Raw genomic sequence first — 17,709 nt, forward strand, 5'->3', positions numbered from 1 at the left:
TGAAAGCGTAAAATAACTTTACCCGTTTCTGTGGAAACACTATTTTCATGATTCGTTTTTCTTTCACTTTGGAAGACTCATTCGAGATGATCATCCAGAGTGAATCGTGTAAATTTGCCTTAAGAGAGAATCTTTCAAGCTCTTCTCGTATCGCGATCTTTACTTATTCTCACTCATCCGATTCACGTTTATTCTATCTATATCTTTTTCTTTCTTTCTTTTCCTCTTTGCCATACTCACACCCACTTTTCTTCGCGTCTTTCTTTCTGTTGCCTCGTGAGTAACAGCGACGTGCGTCACCAAGTAAAGCCTTTGAAGTCGATTCTTTTGTAAATCGACATTACGACGTTATAGTAATTGAATACTTGTCTCCCAGAGGAATATATTCTTGCGGTTCGAGTACTTATCACGCAGAGATCAAATCATAATGTTGTAAAGCAAATTCGGTAGTCGAACGAAATTTCACGCAATATATGCCTAATTTCAACTTTAGTAGATAACTTTGAAAATTCTAATAATAATACATATGATATTTAACATAACAGAAATGTCTTAATTATTAATGGTCGCTTTTTCAGATAAGGACAGCGAATTATATTATAAATGCCATGTATGAAGATATTTAGTCAAACATTTATTCGTTCCTAACTATACCAAAAGGAGATGCAATTATGTACCTTGCGAAACACATGCGTTCCTAATGATAAACAAACACAAATAACGGTATTTATTATCCAACATATAGAGGAGATTCGTGAAAATATGTAAATTAGGGCGATGATGCTTTATGTTCACGATAATTTTCAAATTTTAGTCAGCGAGAATTTTAAGCTTAATTAAATGATAATTAAACACGTGAAATTAAAAGTCTCACACCAATAAAAATGGACGACCAAATAATACACGATAATAAATAATTTAGGATTTGTATCGAAAACTGCACAGATATAGATATTACACACTGAACTGATTTTCAATAAAAAGCCATCTATATATAAAGAGATTCGTATAAAAACATATTTTGATAAACACAAATATAAATATTCAAATTGAAGAAATATAAGTAAAATGAAAATAACACGCGTTCATGTGTGTATATATATGTATAATATATATTATATTAAATAAATATATAGTATTAAAGTAATAAAAACACAATTCAATTGATATAAAAAACTGTTAAAATATGTTCGAGAAAAAAGATTTACGATTAAATAAAGAAAAAAATAGCTAATAAAAAATTTATTAGCATTTTATAATTAAATATTTCTCGATGAATATCGCGCAAGTCAAAATTTATCAGTTATTACATTTCAAGACTATCACGCGTGTAATTTAAAACGAAAATAAACGGATGAGAAAATAATAAGATTATGTCAACGGATTTGCGTCAAGTGTATTATGCATTATCAAAAATTTTTTTGTGCATTCAATTAATTTCATCATTATCTCTGATTTCCGTCCTAACGCGTGTATAATCTGCGACGCTGCTATCTATCTCCCCTTTCCCCTCTCTTCTCTCTCTTCCTCGAACAAACCGGAACTAAGCTTACAAGCGCATTAGCGTACATACAGAACGCGCGTCTTGCTCGAAAGTTAGAAATATCCGTTTTCCCGGCAAGCGGAGGACAAACCTAGACGCAGTTATGGGATGGCGTCGCACAGAAGCTGCATTTAATTGGACGACTTCCAGGCGCCGCCTGGATATTAGGGACAGCAAGATCCCAGGATGTAGAAGAGTCGACCCGTCAGGATCGTGTATCGACTAATGTCGCTTTAACATTGTACCGAATTATCAGTTACCGTGCCAGACCGACCGGATTAATTAAGCTAATTATTGTTTGCGCTTGGTTGCGCACGACTGAACCGTTTCGCACGGTTGCAAACGCGTTTCGAAGGCGTACGCGCAAGATCCGCGATTATTGCACGGATGGACGGCTCGCGCGCGACGAACACCACTGAGAAATGTACCTGCGAATTTCCGACCGGAGCTGTTGATGTTCCAGAAACCAAAACCCTCGATAAATCCGATTTTCTCACGAGTTTCCAGAATAGAACTCACCTAGTTCCATACTTTTTTTTCACTGAGAGAGTCATTATGTACACAACTGAAATTGTTATACACAAAAAAAAAATATATATGTGTGTAATTTTATAAATAATTTTACAAACGATTGGATTTAAAAACAGCAAATTTGTGCAAAATCTCTTGATTACCGATCGTCAGAGAAAAAGACGATATTGTCTGAATTAATAATAAAGTTAAAAATATAAAAATTTGTTTAAAAATGCCTCTGTCCCTTTAGAATATATTAAAAACTTAAATCAGATTATCAGTGTTTACTTATATATATCATCCATTTGCATTTAAGTAACTTGAAAATAAAATATGAATTAAAATACGATCTACAGATTCTATAATATCATATTTCAATACGTATTTAAGTCGTTAATCTTCCATCTTAACAATGAAAATAATATCGGATTTATTTAACATGGAAATAATAAAAAGCGAGAGTATTTGAAATTAACCGTTAGTCGCAAGCTCATTTAAATTTATCGTACACAATACAGCGCCGACCGTTATTAGCGATTTTCTCACACTGAATTACACATGCTACACATATTTAATACTAGTTTCGAAATAATGTGCAAAAATCGCGTTATTATAATAGTACAGATAAAAATTATTAATATAGATTCTTTGTATTGTTGTATCCACTCTTCCTCTTCCTCGTTCTGGCTGATTGCACGTCGCTATTTATTAGACCGGCCTCCGCTGCTGTTGTTTCTCTTGTTATCCCGGCTGTCGTTACCGTTATTGTAGCGACGTCTGCCGGGTACGAAGATGCCGAAGTACACCAGCATCGGAGCAGAGAGATTGGTGCGATACGCGCCGAGGGTACTAGATCCAACACGAGTAAATTTTGCGCTCACGTTCTCTCCAAGTTGCACGTTAAGGATTATACGCGCGGAGGGGTGTCGAAGAAACTGGCGGCACGGATATTCGTGTCTGAACGCATACGTCTTCTATTAAATGCGATCTTTTGCCGAGATTACATTTTTTTCCGGTGACATTCAATATAGATATTTCATCGCGTTTGTTGACTTTGCCTGTAAATGAGATTGTTTGCATCACAGAGTTTATTTTCGTGTCTTTCTCGTCGTGATATTTCTGCAGAAAATATTGCAGAAATGTCAGAGACAATTGCTCATTGAAAATGCTTTCATTATGAGAAACTTTTATGTATACTTTCTCTCTCCTTCAAGCATTTTTTTTCATTCTCTTCTAAAAAGATATTCTCGGATTAATATTGACAAACGTTTGTTTACCGCGAAAATTAGGTGTTTTATTTTTGCACTTTTTACGGCCAATAAGATCTTTCAATCTTCTCTCGAATATTTTCGTAAGCTTCTGACCATTGTGTCCATAATGCCTAGTGTTTTGAACGGTTGTTGAACTGCTGAACGTGGTGCTCAACAACATAGCGCAACTAATTGCATATTGATCGTAACATCGATGTATTGCGCAGATAATTGCGTAATCGGCTTGCGTGCACCTCGCCGTTTAGCGCGTTAAGCAGATCGACGCAGTTAGATATTTTGCGACATGCGTCGCCGTCCGCGAATTTGCTTGCACGCGTCGTGCATCTGCCATAAGTGTCGTACGTTGCCGCAATGTCGAATCGTGCCATTGCGTCCCGCATTTCAGAAATTACGAAAGAGCCGATGAAACCGTTAATTTCCCAGACATATTATTTCGACAAACATTCCTCGGCGCGCTTTAACCGGCGCGGCGCGGCGCGGCGCGGCGTCGGTTTATTTTTGCACAGAGCGTAATGAATTCCGGTTCGACGATTTTGCCGTTTTATAAGCTATATTTGCCGAGGTAAAACATTTAATCGCGACGAATTAACTTACTGCACGGAATTAAATTATTCCGGCACGCCTGGGTTTTTTAATCTACCCAACTGTGCTCGTTTTACCACGATAATTTGTATGCATCTTTTTTTACGCCAAAAATACACGTATCAATATTTACTCTGCATTATATGTGTGTGTGTAAAACAATTCTCAAAATTATATATAATAATCAACGAAAATATTAAAATAAATATAAACAATTATAATAATAAAATATATTACATCTAAATATTATTAAGAACAATAAAAATATTAATGAGACTTCTAGTACAAAAATGAACATCTAAAAACTAATAATTCTACACATTTCATCTTTTTGAAAAAGATACAAAAGAATAAGTACGTATAAATTTGTATCTACAACGTTGTTCTTATCATATATTTGATTGTACAATACGTAACATAATATTTTGACAGGAAAGTTTTAATTACTGGCGACAATAAGTTAATTTCAATTTTTGATTGACAATATTTTGAGAATACAGCGTTAAAAAATTCTTTTACTCTTAATTAATTTTTTATAGCTATAATATAAAGTAATGATACTCTTTTTTAAGTACGACGTATCTACGGTTAGCACGAAATCAGTGTTTACGAGCGCAGGCGACGATTCGACGGGCGAAAGAGAATGCCGATTAATCTTGTCGCTGCTTTTAGCTTCTCCTCTTCCGCCGCGAGCATAATCCACGACGCTGCTTCGAGTTCTACAGGGAAACCATAGATCCTGTCTCTCGCCGCTCTACACTTGCCGTACCCTCGGTTCCTCTCACCTTGTTCAAAACAGGGCGGATTTACACGCGTATTTATGTATAGCCCGTGTCTTATACCCAAAAGTCTGACGTACAAATTTCGGCTCCTTCCCAGCAAAAGCGTTAGCGGGAGATAAATTCCTCCAATGAATTGAAAGAACGCAAAACAAAAATCTAGTCATCATTCTTAGTGATTTTTTTAAACGCAGATGGAAAGATGTCAATACATAAAATTCATTTTCATAAGTTCATTTATTGACATAAAAAGTAATATTTAATAATGCAAAGAAAAAAATTTTAATTACGTTACACTTAAAAGGAAGTATACTTTCTTCCTGTAAAATAAAGAATCTCGAAAAATTGCACAAGCTTAATTTTCACTCTTATAAAATGATGTTTCATTCTCTACGAGTAATTTAGAAAATAATGAAAACTAATATACGACATTGTATCTATATGATCTAATATTTTAATGTATTAAAATAGTAATAAAAATTATAATCTTTTACTGTGACATTATCATACGAGATGGAAGTTTGCTTTCATAATTAAAGCAAAATCAGGATTTATACGGCCCGTCAATATCGTCTGCAATTTCCTTGGACGATTAAGAGCGCATCACGTAGTATCTAGAAATTATCGCGGCGCGACGTCGCCTCGTACGCGGTTGCAATCTCTGGGATGTAACTGCGCGCATATACGCGTCGTGCACAGTATAGTAATCGGATCATAATATAATCTGCGACTGGATAACGGATATATCGCTCGCTCGCGTGCTAAGGAACCGTGTAATCGAGCCGATCAATAAGAGAGAAAGGATAAATTCTGAAATTTGGAATTCCCAAAGACTAGACAGAAGATAAAACGATATCTAACAACGACAATAAAGAATAGAAATTTACAAACTTAAAAAACGTTCAAATGTGATGACTTATTATAGTTTCGTAGTTAGTCCTATCGCGTAAATATTAGAAATACCTAAGAAATACCTAAGAATGTTTCGGTTTTTATGAATCGTGATATTGAAATCTTCAAATTTTTCAAAGACCTCTCAAAGCTGGCCAAGCTCAAAGACTTTAATGCTTCAGAGAATCCTAAATATTTTGGGAAAGATATTCTTTTCTCGTATCCATCAAAGAAACTAAAGCTCCATAAATAGTTTACATTATTGATAATGATTGCTAAAATATAAAATAAAACTATGAATATAGATACTCAATGACACACGTACCTAAAAAATCGGAAAAAAAAAAGGGAGAAATTATGATCAGTAACTCAGCATGCATTTGCGACATGTAAACCTTATCAGCGACATTACGTCATTCTACGCGCAATTTCTAATATGTAACAACGTGGGCGCCGTGCTCAGTATAGTAATCGGGTCATAATGCAATCCGCGCCGGTGGATACAGTCGATGACCGCTCACGTACTCCGGAATCGTGTAACTTTATTGGAAGACGACGAGGGACTTCCGTCTGGTTATCTCTTCGAGCCGACGTGGCCGTCGACGGATCCTGAAGGGACACGGACAGGGTGCAAGGGGTTGGCTCTAATAGCCCTTAAGTTGGATGAAGTTGGCCATTGTACGAGCCGTCTGGGCGTACGTGATCAGTTTTACCCTTGGATAATCGTACCACCGGAGACCCGATCTTCCTATCGTCACTCTTCGTCGTAAAGAACAACGCAAGACGCCATATTGGTAGAATGCATTTATAAAATGTTAAAAACCTGGATGTTTCATGTAAAGAGAAATGTTGGAAAATATAAATAAGGTCACAACAATTCTAAAATTAATATATAAGCAAACAATTATTTAAAAATTAAAATAAAAGAGAGAGAGAGAGAGAGAGAGAGAGAAACCTTCTACTGCTGAAGTAAATAAAGAATTATTATTATATAAGCAAACAATTATTTTGTACACTCTGTATGACTCTGTATAGAAATAGCTGCCTTTTACATTCGGAAATCAATTGTAAAATGGATTACATTGTAGCTATCTTTTATTTGGAAATCTATAATTCATCTATAACATTTACGTGAAAAATGCTTCTAAAAAAACGTTTGATTGATTGATATAAATACCTCAGATTTTACAACAATTTAACGACACGTATAAGTGACGAGTGATGGGTAAAAATAATTTCAACAGCTTGGTCATTTTGTAAAAGTGACACATCGACTACCGTAAATGCCACAAATTGTATCTGGGTTACCTGCAGAAAAGTAAATCCTATCTTAACCTTTTGCATGTAGCAGAAATAATAATCGTGAGGGAATAAATCTGTTGCTCTGTCACTCAACAACGGCACCGTCCGAAGATCAATCCTCGTAGCGGTAATCCGCACGAGCTACCTACAAATTACTCAAATAGCGACTCGACAACGACACAACGGTGTACGTGCCGCTGACTCAACAGCACAATCATCATCGTGTGATCGTCGATGTCCGGCGCGACGCGATTACACGCGTTTTACAATGGCGGAAGTCGCGAAGGGCGCGAAGGACGGAGCGGTAGGCGGCAGTAAGTTACGCGAAGAAGCATGCGTTAATGATTTCGGCAGGTTTGTACACACTGGCGACGGTACAATGTAAGGGCCGCGTTCACACAAAGGAACGTTAAATTCATCGGCGACGATGACCTCGCTGCCAGTCATTGCCGATAATGACCGTTTCTCCTTCCAATGCGGCCTTCTCTCTTTCTCGCACTCCTTTCTTTCTTCTTTCTCGTATTCCAACAACTTGTGTTCCTACTGTTCCTTTTTCTCGCCTCTCTTTTTCTATTTTCATCCTTTTATGTAAGTCGTTATATACAGATACACCACATTTTTTCGTCACGAATATTACACATTTTAGTAAACATTCCTTATCCAAATTTCTGCATCAAATGTAAATTGCTTATTAACGTACGATGACGTTTATATTTTTGTACGAACTAATTTGCTTGACTTGCGCTATTTATTCGTACTACTTTCTACTGTACGTTACCGTTTTATCGTATATTTCTCTCACATACTTGTAAAGACAAATGCTTCCCACTTTTTCCTTTTCCTCGTTTCTTTTTTTTCTTTCATCATCATTTCTTCTTCTTCTTTCCATTCTCTTCGCGCATTCTTTTTTCGCGAGAGAGTACACACGCGTGCCTTAATGACGCATACTAACCCGCACGCGTCTCTTAATAACCATCGTCATTAGCGCATGCGGAACCAACGCACCGCCACGCCGTCGCAAGGAGGCGAAATTTTTGGGCGCGGCAACGTTTCGACAATGCCACCCGTCATTTTCGGACTGCTCGCGTGGGCACGTCATTACGGCTTCCTTTATGAACGAATCCTTTGTTGTACTTCCTAACGTGACAATCACAATATATGCTGTAGATGAATAATACCAAATGGATTGACTTACGCCTTCGGTATTTGATTAATTATATAAAGCCAGAAAACGGCTACTTTTCTCTTTCTTTTCTTCTTTTTCTTTTCCAGCTTAACTTAAAATACTTCGATACTTTTTAAGAGATGCTTTTTCAATGTTTATTAAATCTATTACATAATGCATAAAATTTTATATAATTTATATTTATTTAAAAAATTTAATTTTAAAATCACAAGACGTGAGACTTTGCTTTCTCTTTGCAATCCCGCTTAGTTTTGCAAAAGTCATTTTTCATTCTTAATTACTATTAAAAAATTACTGTTATGTAGATGTGTTTTAAAAGAAAAATTAGTTCTAAATTAACCAAAGAAATCATAGATAGAAACATGGCTTATAATAGATTTGAAATATTCTGTATGGGTTATAATAGATTTAAAGATAAAGAAATCTCCAAATTCCTACAATAATGAGTTACGAAATAGTCTCTTTAAAAATATTATTCAATTATATATTTTTTTCGAGAGCATCATGGGTGGTACGAGTGGATTACATTTAAATGCGTTTCGTAAGAGACTAATTTCTAACGTCGTTACAGAATATTAATCATCATCGTGCCTTTCCAACTAGTCTCTTTAAAGTTTGACGCAGCCGACGTTACATCATTACGTTACATCACCGTCAGGTAACTCGAAAGGACCGAAGAATCGTAGTAGGAACCGGCTAACGGCTGCTGTCCGATCGGCGTAATTACAATGATAATACCCGATCATTGAACACGACGGCACCGCGACAGCCCGTGTCACAGTCATCCATTTTTCGAAATAACGGGTCATAATTTCGTATGCCAAGGAACCGCAAGTGCAGCTCTGTATAGAAACTAATTTTAACAACGAAATCAATGTTTTGAATAAACTGCCGACAGCAATGCACAGCGTTTTGTATCACGATCAATTTGCTATTAAACCGTTATTTTATAGATATATAACATAAATATAATGCATAATTATAACAATAAAAACCTAAATTCGAAAATTTTTCGAATTAAAATTCGAATAAAAATTCCTTATCTATTATAATTCCAATTTAGAGGATATGGAAAGTAAAAAAAAATACTTTCTCCTAGTTTTATACAATAATATAATTCTTTCAGACTTTGTGAGATACAGGTTTCATTTTTTATATTTTACTCTGATTCAATTTTGACATTTTTTTTTATATTAAATGTGTTCAAGATATCTTGTCGTGGCTTTCCTAGCGAAGAGTACATGTAGTACATCGTAATTCGTGCGGTTTAGCAAACACATGAGATTCCCGTGGCACGTTTCAGATCACTGCCACGCTCGTACCGACGACCTTTCATCGCAGAACGTTTTGTACGATCGCAATTGCGATCCAGCGCGGTACGGCGCAAAAATTGGCGTGGCTGGTATATAATTGATAATTGATAGATACCAGAGTGTAGTAGATTAGCTGGTACGCCAATTTTCGAAGCGATCGATACGTATCCAGTATACAAAACGAGTGAGAGAAATTGACAAGGACATTGAACGTGTATTTCGTGTATGACCCTTCAATTAAATGTAATTATATTATAAAGTAATCACACTTTCCGAAAGCATTGAAATTAACTTTTAATGACGATGCTTTTTAGTAGATGCTTTTTATCGTCTATACGTCCTGAAATTTACTCTTTTTTTTCGAAGCAAACGAGAGGAAACTTGATTTAAATACTTTCAGAGGAAAAGCTTTCGAAAAACTGGATTGTTTTATTTTTTAATTATCTTTTATAATTATCTACACGTTTTAAATCTTAAAAATTGTCATTCTAACAAAATATATCTAATTAATTAAAATTTTCTGTTTCTTATATAATTATATTTATATTTTTTTAACAGAACAGTTTAATTTTTAAGAAAGTTTTATAAATTATATATTATTTTATATTCCTTCTAAAAAGACACTGATCATACGATTCGTTAAAACATATATTTTTATTCTATTAATACTCTCTTCGTACATACCATGTAATATGCTTCACCAAACGGAATTCGCATCGGAGTTCGTAGTATTAATGTATCGTTTATCGCTTTCGTCAATCGACATACCTATCGTAAATGCTACATTAGGACTAAAATGATTCATACGGAATAGAATAAATATGCCAAGTCACCGGTTACACATTCTCTCGTCCCGATTTCTCTCTTCTTGAGTGTTTGCAAAATGCAATCTTATATCAATTATTAAGCAATACGAGAATATCAATTAATTCATCTATTTGTTAAATCTGTGTTCGTTATTCAACATTTACGTAAGCATCTTCTATATTATATATATATATATATATATATATATATATATATATATAATAAACTTTTGCTCTTTTGGAAATGTTCTTAATTCAGGATAAAATAATTTGTCTTCTCTCAATTATTTTCTCACGTATAGATAAATAGAATTCTCTTAAAAAATATAAAAATGAATATAGATTCCTAGCTCTTTCCTCAAAGAAAAATTGTTTTCTAGCGACTATAATACCATCTCGTGATTCATATTTCGCAATGACAATGAAGCACGTACAGCAGATTAGATAATTCCTGATAAGTTAATATTATGTGTGACGTCGCTTGTGCTCACACGTCATTACGAATATATAGACGTGCATTATATCCTATTATGAAATATATAATTAACTTTATTTTGAGAAGACTTCATCAAGTAATTTTTGCTGTGTTTAACCGACTACCGCAATTAATAATGATGATATACCAACAGGAGATATATGTAATAGATGAAGGTTACAAAAAAAGATATTTTACCTAGTGGAGACTGAGAAAGATTCATAACCAAAGAAATATAACCGAATTAATCATACATCGCAGGAAATTTGGGAAGCAGATTATTCATCGTTGGCCGAAATATTATTTGCCGCATTGTTTCTTTGAATTATGCCTCGACCTCGACGGATTTTAAATATGGTGGGCGCGCCTGCAGCCATAAAAGAGTGCAGTCATACCGTTCCGCGACTTTATTTCGCGATTCTCGCGAGGAACGAAATGCCTGTTCCCGGTAACTTCGCCAACACGGCGAATAATAGGATCTACGATCCGCCACATAAATCTTCTTAAGATCGGGGACTGTGTGTCACATAAAGTACATGTTTTACGCGCGAGAAAGATACGCTGTGCGGAGAAGAGACACGTGTATATGCGCATAGGAATGTCGCCGAGGTTCGAGATAAAAATGTGTCATAAAAGATAACATTAGAGAAGTAATATTTGTTTAAACAACGCGCAGATTTATACGGATCAATACAAGATTTAAGCTTTAAAAAATTGAAATATCTAAATGCGATAAAACTCCGATTTCGCCTTGATTGGTGAATAATAAAATTCCTCGATCACCTCTTATCGCTGAAGTTATAAATTCATGGTACTTAATACTTTATGTATTTCATAGAATAAATATATTTTATATACAAAATTTATGTACAAAATTTTATACATAAAATTTTGATGTGCCATCAATTTTATGCATGTTTATCAATTTTATGTACTTAAGAATAATAAAATATATTAAAAAATTCCATTTTTTTTAAATATATGTATACGTTACTGAGAATATAGAGATATATTATATATATATATATATATATATATATATATATATATATACACAATATGTACAGACACTACTTTTGCAAAATAAGATTCTCTAGATATTAAAAGCAGACTTGAGATTTTGTAAAGTCAAAAAGTTGAAAATTCTAACTAAAATAAAATATGCAGAAGGGATAGAATAAAATTGTATGTAAAAGATATGAAGCCATAATACATAATTTCACCTCAAGATGACAATTTCATTATGCATCTTCTTTACCGTTTTTTTTGAAATGTCATATTTTCGTAATACAATTACGCTTAATGAATTAATGTTTGAAAAGTTAGACTATTATAAATGAGCTTACTAAAATATGATTAATTACTCTTTCGTACTTCAATATCTTAATTAGTATTCTTTTTCCTTTGGTCTATCTTCGATATGTTTAGCATAACTTTATTATTAATGCAATGGCATAAAACATGCCTCTTGTTACGCGAATTCTAAAATAAATCGCTCTCGGGACAAAACGCTCATATTTTTATTATCAAAAAATTTTATTTCCGTCTGTCTAATCCGGCGGGTTCATTCGCATTGCTCCTGTGCAAAAGTTCTAGGGTCCTCGGGCCAATCGGGGCCTGACGGATTACCGATGGCCGGATAAACGCGGAATACAGAGCACGCTTTGCTCACCCGCGTCCCCGAGGCGCGCAACCGCGAATAACGGTGACTAATGAAAACATGCGTTCCCTCATCTCCTAGACGCGCGCGCGATAAGTTCCTGCATGATTCATTGCGCCATTACATCGCGCGGCCGACGGCTCAATACGCGCTCATTGTGATATCGGCAATTTATTGTGCGGGCGGGGCGGCCGCCGCCACGGCGGCGCGGCGGTGCGGCGGTCTTGAGTTCTATCGAAACTTTCGCCGCGCGCAAAAGTTTTGTCGCTGAAAGTTCGCCGCCGGTCTACCTGGCGGGATAAACAACTCAACGCCTTGAACTAGAACTGCCAATATCTAACAAATCCATCAAAATATTTTAAAGCGTTGAAATATTACATCACAATTAAGATAAATTAATATATAATTTACATATACATTTTATATAATATCATTTAACTATATCAATAAAAGGATAAATACATTTTCTTGCAAAAAATAGTATACAGATTGATCCGTTTAAAAACTATAGAAAGACTGCGATTCGCAATAATACTTAATAAATACTAGTAAAATACGTATAATATTACTTAATGAAGATATATATAATGACGTTAAGTATCAAAGTCCATTATATGAGAGACAATTTGTTGCAAATTATTATCTTTCAATGTTTTAGTCAATTGTTAATTTATCTCTTTAATTACAATTCGAACTTTAACTTCAAGATCATCAAGCATTCGAATTAATGATTTTTTAATAATTTAATAAAAAACTCCGAATGAATCTTTTTCTGTATAAGATAGATATTGTGAGTGGATAGAAAATTACATATTTTTAAAACTCATTTTATGTATATGATAGATTATTTAATAAGTTGAACAATAATTATATTATATCAACGATATTTTTATGTTTCTAGCAGAATCTTTAATGTGTACTTACTTTACTATTAATAAGAAATTTATAAAAACGATAATTGCTGACTAGCTTATTTCAATACTCGATGAATGCTATGTTTGCTTATTATAGAGTGGAAAATGTCAGTTGTTTAACCTTCCAAGCAAGAGATTTTTATTTTATCTTTAATTGCCTTTACGAAATATTATACATAGCCGCTGTAATGCTCCGATCAAAATGAAATGTCGACGCAATCAGATTTACTTATTATTCTTCATTTTGTGGAATTGTATTATATATAACATGCACGTTCTCTCATTGTAATTTTTCAAATAATGATTTTTAATTAAATCAAATGCCCATGCAATCTGATTTGCGACATCACAATTCCATTCCCGCTTTTTCAAAGAGTCACGAAACAGCGATTTTGTATTATTTTTATTAAAATCTCATGAAATTCAAAACGTAAATTATTGTTCGTACATTGTAGTGTCTTGACACGAAAAAATGTTGGCTGATCATTGGATCATTGAAATACCGTATTTTGTATTCCATGAACGTTCTAATCGATATTTTATGCCACGTACACGACAATCCTTTATTAAAGCAATCGTTCATAGTTTCGTAAGCGCGATGCCTCATGTAATTTCACCATGTAATTTATAAAGATCCAATTTGCGTACAATTTCGAGTAATGTTCCCGCCGACCACGGGCAGCCGATCTCGGAAGTGTGTTGCATCGCATGATCTGCAAAATTCAACATAATGCACCGTGCGCTGGCGTGCTTTGCACATCCTCTCTCTCTCTCTCTCTCTCTCTCTCTCTCTCTCTCCCTTTCTCTTTCTCACGTACAACGCGCGCGCTTGCTCGCTCGCGAGGTGAAAACGTAAAAGCTTATCGCGCGCACCGTCGTAGGAGAGATGAGGAAATGCCTATTTTCGTTAGTCACCGTTATTTTCAGCGCGCGAGCGACGGGATGCGATGCCGATGCATCGCGCTATGCCGTGCAAATGCACCGTTGCATCGTCTGCCTGCTGGGCATGCATCGGGCGTGTGCGCCCGCGTGTATACGGTTGTGTATATTTTACATCACTTCTATTTGCCTACCAGGAGTTTATCACTTTTAGAAATTTATCTCCCACGCGGACTGCATAAGTAGAAAAATATTATCACGTATAAATGTGCGAATGCATACGCGTATATATGCATGCACGCGCCTATCCAGTTCCTTCCGCTTCCGACGTTAAAAAGAAATTATTTAATGGTAACTACAAACGGCACGGTTGTACATAACTATAAGCAACAACAAGTCAGTCAAATATATCTTTTAATGAGATTATTCAAAATATCCTCTTCGACGTTCTGAATCTAGGTATACTGAATTTTGCGATACTGCACAAGCGGATTCGAAAACCGAGCATTGGGAAATCCGAATTTCCATATTGGTCACAATTTATCGTATTCCGTCACAATTAAGCTAACGGGCTGAGCGTGCGTTGGCGACGTGGGAAACGCGTTGCAACATACGAACGATTATCCTGACAACGCGTTACGAAATCACGGTATCGTGACATCCGCGGTATCTTCGATTTCGCCGCGTACGGCCGCATCGATTGTGATACGGCGGCGGAGAAAGGAGAGGATCGAGTATGGGGAAGAAAGCAGGAGAAAAAAGGCACAATGGACGCGACCCACGCGTCCGCGATACGAGGGAATGCGTGTTTTCATTAGTCACCGTTACTCGCGACGCCCTCGCGCAACGCGCGTTGCATCGCCCATACGAGGCACTCTCCGTCCGAAGTGTATGCGCGATTCCGGCTTGACGCTTCAAGACCGCAGCTTTGATATCTCGCGCGAGGAGCACGAACGGCGCGAGGTTCGCGCAAACAAACGGGAATGTTCGTGCGCGGGGGGGAAAAAGAGATGAATAACCGGGATAGCGAGGACATCACAAGCGAAATGGTCCGCGGAAAGCGTAGTGTTGCGACGATAACGCCGGAATACAACGATCGGGCGCATAGCAAACGCAACTTGTCCCATTCGAGATATCGCGCTTATCTTACTTTGACGCAATTGAGAGAAGTCATGTCCGGAACGGGCCGTATGATTCCCGGCGTTATCCGGGAGTTACGTATACGTTGTAATTTAGAATTGCAATCAAACGGTCTACATCATTTAATATAATACGAATGTTTAATGGCGTACAATGCAATCATCGTGATTCATCATTTTGCAATTCCGCGGCTTTTAAAATAACAATTTTGCGGTTATAATAATTAAGTACTTTCAAAATTTTCACGATATCGAATAATTAACGTTTCGTAATTGAAGAGCGACGTTGATGAGATAATATTTTAGATTGTAATTATTAAATAATTACTAAATAAAATGATTATACGTTTCTTTGCTACATTGTTTGAATAGATCGACGTTTATTATCGCTCCCCGTAATTTCCAATGAAAATTTATCCTTTAATAATAGATATTGAAAATTATCATTGATCCCATGCGACCGATGAAATACACCTTCCTCGGTGGAGATCGACGTGCAAATCGATGAACAATGCCACTGCCTCTAACCGTGATCATCCCGGTCGACCTTGAGGCCGTCCATTGGAATCCCGTTAGTGATCGTACTTCATTAAGTGACTAGGAAGTGTATCGCTTAGTAGGCGTGTATTATAATTTACAATGATGAAACCGCGTGCGATCGACGCCGATTAATTGCGGGATCGATGCGTTCTGATAAAAGTTGGAATGCTCACGTGCACGATCATCCCCTCAATCCTTTCAATCCTCGGTGTACTTCACATTAATCGTCTCGCAATTCTCGTCTTAAAGACCGTTAGGCTTTCGCGAGATAGTTCGTAAGTTCGCGCGAATGCGTGCGAGCGGAGTAGAACGGATCGGATTAACGCGTGTTATCGAAAACGCGCCGATTCCCGCGCCGCCACGCCTTTTCCAATGCGCCACGAGTGGGAACCGTTATTGATAAAACAATCAGAAAATTACCTTGTTTGTCTGGAAATTATCGGCGGGAGTCACAGGTCGATGCGAGTGGAACTCGTGCTACGATTTTCACTCAAACCAAGTTTTTGTCACTTTTCCTGAAAACAAAAAAGAAATTATCATATGGGCTAATTTACTTTTAGTAAAAGTAATTATGTGGAGCGCATTAAGATGATTTATAAATTATTCAAGAATTAAAATAATTTTCACCAAATTTGATTTCTCATTTAAGTAGAATACTTTTAATAAATTGTGATATATTTGGAGATTATAACAAAAATTTTTGTTTTAAAAATATGTAAAATATCATATTAAGTGGGAAATGATTAAGCACAACTATTGAAAATTTAAAATCATTTTTTATTTCCATCATATTATAATTATATTTATTGATTATAAAACTTTTACACTTAATCAAAATAGTGTAGAGATTAGTTTCAAAATCTAGTTTTATTTTTTATATCTTTAAATTTCCAATAATAAATAAACTTGGGATCTCTTTACACAGTCTCCAAATAAGAATTTTTCACAATTTAATATAAATACTATTATAATGAAATTTTTTGTCGGTTTAGTAATAAGATACTTTTAACATTTCGGAACATTCAGTATTATAATCTCTCGCTTTTGATATTTAACAATAAATTTACGATATTACAGCCACTGCCAGGGTTTAAATATTAGATTACAATTATTAATTAATTCGCATTCATCAAATCTTCATCGGATTGTTTCAATGTGCGGATCGATTCTTGTTACTCTCTATGTCCCAATTGCGCATATAATTCTCCGTGAATTTCGGCATAAAACATACGTGTGGTGCTTGACTACAGCACCTATATCGATTATCGTTTGACCAAGCGAAGTACAAGGATGTCGGTTTAATGAATAACGACATACCCAGCGACACGATGTTGCAGCTCTCACGAGTCCATATACGCACACGTATGTAAAATCGATTTGATCGACGAACCATTGTCCATATTTGACGAGGCGAAACGAATGGCAAAGTGGCACGAATTCGGTTTTCGCATTCGCTGTTTGAGTTATATATTCGATGGAAATATCGCTAATCGCCGTCTCTCTGGCAAGCTCAATATCGATGGCGTTTGACTTTAAAAAGAAATGCCAATTAGTGCCATTCTCTTTAAAGTTTTAATAAAAAGATTGTATACGTAAAAATGTGTTATGATCTTTAGAAGTACAAAATAATATTTATCAATTAATACAATTAATTTCATTTCTTTATATATAACTCCATTTCTTTATATATTTGAAAAAAGTTATATAGCAAAAATACCAGAAAGAATTGTACATATTAATAATTTCTATCTTCATTATTCATATGATGCTAATTGATATACGTTATTAAATTTCTTTTATCATTTTTAAGTACAACATTCCTATACAATAATGATAACAATTCTTGTACAAAATATTTTCTAAGTAATTAATTTTACACATACTGAAGCTGCTTCTTCCAAATATCAACATTTGCT

The 17,709-nt window shown here is 35.4% G+C and overlaps 1 protein-coding gene and 1 long non-coding RNA gene across 4 annotated transcripts in view; one reads left to right on the forward strand and one right to left on the reverse strand.

The window, feature by feature from the left end:
- Positions 1–17,709, forward strand: part of LOC114253999 — a 419,778-nt gene that overhangs the window by 397,738 nt on the left and 4,331 nt on the right. The gene's annotated exons all lie outside the window — the stretch shown is intronic.
- Positions 1–17,709, reverse strand: part of LOC105838755 — a 194,496-nt gene that overhangs the window by 48,875 nt on the left and 127,912 nt on the right. For both annotated transcript variants that reach the window (XR_003625429.2, XR_004962852.1), the window contains one exon: positions 16,214–16,308. This is a non-coding gene — a long non-coding RNA (uncharacterized LOC105838755). The remainder of the gene's footprint in view (positions 1–16,213; positions 16,309–17,709) is intronic.

Source organism: Monomorium pharaonis, chromosome 4 (genome assembly GCF_013373865.1).
Source record: "Monomorium pharaonis isolate MP-MQ-018 chromosome 4, ASM1337386v2, whole genome shotgun sequence".
NCBI classification, from domain to species: domain Eukaryota; kingdom Metazoa; phylum Arthropoda; class Insecta; order Hymenoptera; family Formicidae; genus Monomorium; species Monomorium pharaonis.